The 4,545-nt window shown below is 42.3% G+C and overlaps 1 protein-coding gene and 1 long non-coding RNA gene across 3 annotated transcripts in view; one reads left to right on the top strand and one right to left on the bottom strand.

The window, feature by feature from the left end:
* Positions 1 to 1,295: 1,295 nt before the first annotated feature.
* On the bottom strand, positions 1,296 to 4,097 carry LOC124229007 (uncharacterized). The gene is made up of 3 exons (XR_006885821.1): positions 3,978 to 4,097; positions 3,809 to 3,868; positions 1,296 to 2,335 (listed from the first exon to the last, which is right to left on the bottom strand). It is a non-coding gene; the product is annotated as an uncharacterized LOC124229007 (long non-coding RNA).
* Positions 4,098 to 4,167: 70 nt separating this feature from the next.
* IKZF2 (IKAROS family zinc finger 2) overlaps positions 4,168 to 4,545 on the top strand; it is a 159,406-nt gene continuing 159,028 nt past the window's right edge. For both annotated transcript variants that reach the window (XM_046644124.1, XM_046644126.1), the window contains exon 1: positions 4,168 to 4,216. The gene's annotated coding sequence lies outside the window, so the exon portion shown is untranslated. The remainder of the gene's footprint in view (positions 4,217 to 4,545) is intronic.

Raw genomic sequence — 4,545 nt, forward strand, 5'->3', positions numbered from 1 at the left:
TTTACTGTTATCCTCTTTCGATTTGTGAGCTGTGTCTTCAAAAAGTTGAACCTTTTTCTTTTTTTGTACTAACACTTTAGTGGAGGTTCCTATAACCTCATCATACTTTTTGTGTTTGATAATTTTAGGGTTTCTGAGAGAAGTGTTCTTCCCAATGCCTCTTAAGAGCTGTTTTTTGAGCATCAGCTGTCTACACGCGACCCAGTTCAAAGTTCCTTCATTTTTGCATTAATGGAACTAATTTTCTCAAATGCTGAACACATCTGCATTTTAAAGCAAGTGTGAAAGATTTTAATAACATCTTTTAAAATGTATGCTTTCATTTTTATTCAGAAACTTCTCCAGTCCTCACCCCCTTGGTCTAAGTTTAACTCCCACAATTTATAATTGCCATTTGGGATACAGATAGCTTATCATCTGTTCTACGTCAAACCTTGTTCTCTAGAAGAAATCTGATATGATTCTATCAAAGTGTGAATTTAAACCATAATGTTACCTTTTTAGGGACATGAGTATTTGCACAAGAGCCTTATCTCTAATTGCAAAGTGACACTCTTAAGAACTGTTAAAGAAACTTTTGTCCAAGGTGGATGGAATGAGAAGACCCTTACCACGTTGGACTCGCACACCACCCAGACAGACCCCAGACGATCAACGTAGTCAGGGAGGTAAAGCTGGGCGGTATTACCACGCCTTAGTTAGGAAGTGGATTTGATATCTTAGAATGTTTTCTTGGACACTATGGTTTCATTTATGGCTTCCTTGCTTCTTCATAGTGCCAATCTAGGTCAACAGGAGAAAGTGAGCCCATTGTTCCATATCCCACTTAAAAAGAGAACACCACTTCAAAGAGGAGAACATCACCACCTGACAAAAATAAAACAAGTTTTAAAACACTGTGCCTATGTGTGCTTGTTAATCTTCACTTTTTCAGGGATTCAAGTTATTTTAGGCACCTACTCTGGTCTAGGTGACTATATTCTATATCATCTGGCACAATAAAATCTAAGGAAAAAAATTAATGTGTAGTTAGTTTCCAGAAATTTCTTCTTTGATATTAGTAATATATTGCAATGTTTCGAATTGTCCCCTCCTCTCTGCTAAAAACAAACCCCAAACTTAAAAACAAGGAGTTAATTCCTTGAGCAAACAAAAATGCACTTTTATTCAAATTCCTTTAAAGGGTACTACGGCTTTTAAATCTAAAACAGGTAAAATAAACCATCCAAAGAAAACAACACTAATACTTCATAATGTGCCTTTTAGCTACACTGCCTTTTGAAAATTTTCTTTCGCTAATTGCACGTAGTGGTTATAAACTACATCTGTGCATTCCTTAGTAGTCAACCTGGTTCATGAATTATCAGGTATTAACAAGAAATAATTTGTTTATGAAACAGAGGGGTTACGTATGTAAATGTAGCTTACTCAAAATTATATTTGATATACAGTTTTAACCACTTTTACTATTTATACTTAGAAAATTTATGTCATCTACCAAGGCATTCACATTGTTCATGTGGACCATAAACCAGGGGTGACCTGTCAAGGACATTTGTAACATGACTTACGAGCCAAGATTTGACAAAATTCTTCATGGAATTTGAATGATATCATACTCTTTTTTGTCCTGGAAAACAGTTTAACACATGCAAGGTATGTATGTGACCAGCTCCATATTCAGCCATTCAGTAAACGTTTATTGAGTACCAACTCATGCCAAACACTGTGCTAGTTCTGAGAAAACAACTGTTATCAAGACAGATATAATCCCTGCCCTTAAAAAGATGAGATTCTAGTGGGGAAGACAGATTTTCTTTCAAAAACTTCATAAGTGAATATTTACAAATCGTATAATGAAGGAAACGCACAAAGTGCTGAGATAGGGGTTGGTGCCGGGAAGGCACAGTTTCAGTTGGATGGGACAGAAAGGATGAGAAACCAGCTAAGTGAAAAATGGTGGGGGTGGGGTGTGTTTTCTTTCCACCTTCTCACCCCCTCCCCGAAGTGAACTTGTAACTCTACAACTGGATACATGGCGAGTTCTTGGTGGTATATTTTTATGCATGGTATAGCTATATATGTACTTTTCAAATCAGTGTAGTTATGGCATAAGATGGAAATCAATATAGCCTCTAAATATTATTAAAAAAACTGTCGAGAAAAATTGTGAACAAAGAAAAGTACTACAGTTTATACAAAGATTCCTTCCCCCAAGTGGAACTGCAAGCCTCACAGCCAGGAATATTGTACTGCAGAGGATGAAATAGAACCCCTCCTCTTAGGCTGTAAACATAATCTTGACTTCTTTGGGGTGAGTTGAATATACCATGATCTGCAAATAAGAAAGGAACATAGGATGTTAAAAAGAGGGAAATGTTTCCCCAAATGGTCTAATTCTCACAAGTGATCATGAGATCTTTGCCATCCTAAATTTTGGGAGCCATTGCCTCAGGCCCCAGTCCCCCATTCTTGGGGAGATAGGGCCAGGGAACGCAGCATCTGAGCGCTCAGCCACTAGAGGGGGAAGTGTGCCTCTGTGATTAGGAAGCCAATGAAAGGACCTCTGAAAAGATAGGCTTTCAAACGAGCTAAATTAAGCTCTCCACGGCCAGGAGCAAGGACTATCTCCACGGTGGCAGCTTCCGGGAGCTTGAGGATGATTCAAGATTCACATTGGATCTCTCCTACTAAAAAATTAATTTGCTTAAACTATCCAGATATTTCATCCTTATTTTGAATGTTTTAATTCATCCTAAGTACCTCCATAACTTTGCAGATACTTAAAAGACTTAGGCTTAGTTTTTAGGAGGGACTTAAAGGCAATTTAGAGAAGTTATGCTATCCTTTATATATTAGGGATTTATAGATGATGAACAACATTCCAGTTTTCTAAGATAACGATTAAAATCTTTGCTATCTATGGGATGATTAGAATGATTTATGAAGTTTCATGTTCTTTCCCAAATCTGACTTTAACAAAATTACTTTTATTTAGACGATTGACAGGTTAAAAAAAAACCCTGCTTTACCAATATGTAACTCACAGGAACTGCAATTTTTCTTAAAATTGTCATAAAGTTGTTGCCAGCCTGAGCCCAAATTCTTTGCTCTCCAATGAAAATTGGTTAATCCTGTTTGCAGTATGGCACTAACTACCATTTTCCATAATTTAAAAACGAGCCTACTGGTACAACTGTTGTTTAATAAGTACAATGCATGAAACACACTTTTAAAAATTCATTATAAAATTTAAATATAGTATAATACAAGTCATATGGTACCCATTATCTAGTCTGTATCAATGTGAATGAATTCCTTCTCCACCCAAAAATCTAAAGAAAGGACATTTTCCAAAATTTCCCAGACATATAGACTGGTGCTTCACGATATAGTTGCTGATTTTACTTTCAGCGTATTATTTCTCTTTCTTCAGCAGAAAAAAAAAAACCCTTGGCAACTATTTCTGGGATTCTTGAAAGGAGGAGGAGGATGGAGCCTGTTCCCACTCTTTCGGCATCGATTTGCTTCACAATCTGTGATACGGTTTCTCAGAAATGCTGTTTGGCAGTCCTGATAATTTCATGTGTTTTCAAACTTCAGCCACCCAGACTACACAGTTCAGTATTTTCAGCTCCTTTCATTTTCCTTTTCCCTTTAATTATAGAAGTCTCTATTCCCTCTTTTCGCAAATGTGGTCAAGAGAGATGCTAAATGTTACTATTTGTAGGAAAAAACAGGCATTTGTTTTTCTCATGACAATCCATATAAGTTCCTCCGAAATAAAAAAGCTGTGCTATATACTCACTGATGGGCGACACTTTACTCCCAACAACTTGTTGGACCATCCCCCGTTCCTTGGACTTTGCTGGATGTGGCACATGCCCCGGGGGGAGAAAAAGCAAGTAAACACTCTAATTTTAAACTTGCACCGTAAAGCACTTTCAAAATAGTAATAGTCGAGCTTCATCTCAGACCTGAATTTCCTTCTCTATCCATTCCCGAGGTCCCCGCTACCCTGCCTCGCGTCCAGTCCGTGGGGCCCGCGTTGAGCCGCGGCGCCGGGAGGACCGCGGGGCCTGAGCGGCGGGTGCACGCGCGCACCGCGAGCCCGGCCGGGACGCCCGCCGCGACCCCGGACGGAACGGGAACTTGGCGCGGCCGAAATGAGCCTCCCCTCGCCGTGGCCAGCCTCCCCTCCCAGCCGGCAGCGAACGTGAGACTCGTCAGCACTTGGGGGGACGGGTGCTGGAGGCGCCGAGGCCCCCTGGGCGGCCGGTTACCTGGGCCCTCCGGCGGGGGCGCCGTCCGGGGCGCGGGCGGGGCCCGGGTGGGCGCGCGGGAGGGCGCGCGGCGCGGGGCCGCCGGGGCCACACTTGTCCTCTAATCGATTGCCGAGCGCGCCGAGCGGCCCAGCGCGCAGACACGCGCACACGCGCCCTCGCCAGCCCGCGCGCACACGCCCACCCAGACACACGCATGGGCGCCCGGGCCCCGCACACGCGCGCGCGCACGCACGGCCGGCCTGCCGCGCCCCGGGCCCCG

The sequence above is a fragment of the Equus quagga genome, chromosome 17, assembly GCF_021613505.1.
Source record: "Equus quagga isolate Etosha38 chromosome 17, UCLA_HA_Equagga_1.0, whole genome shotgun sequence".
Classification (NCBI taxonomy): Eukaryota; Metazoa; Chordata; class Mammalia; order Perissodactyla; family Equidae; genus Equus; species Equus quagga.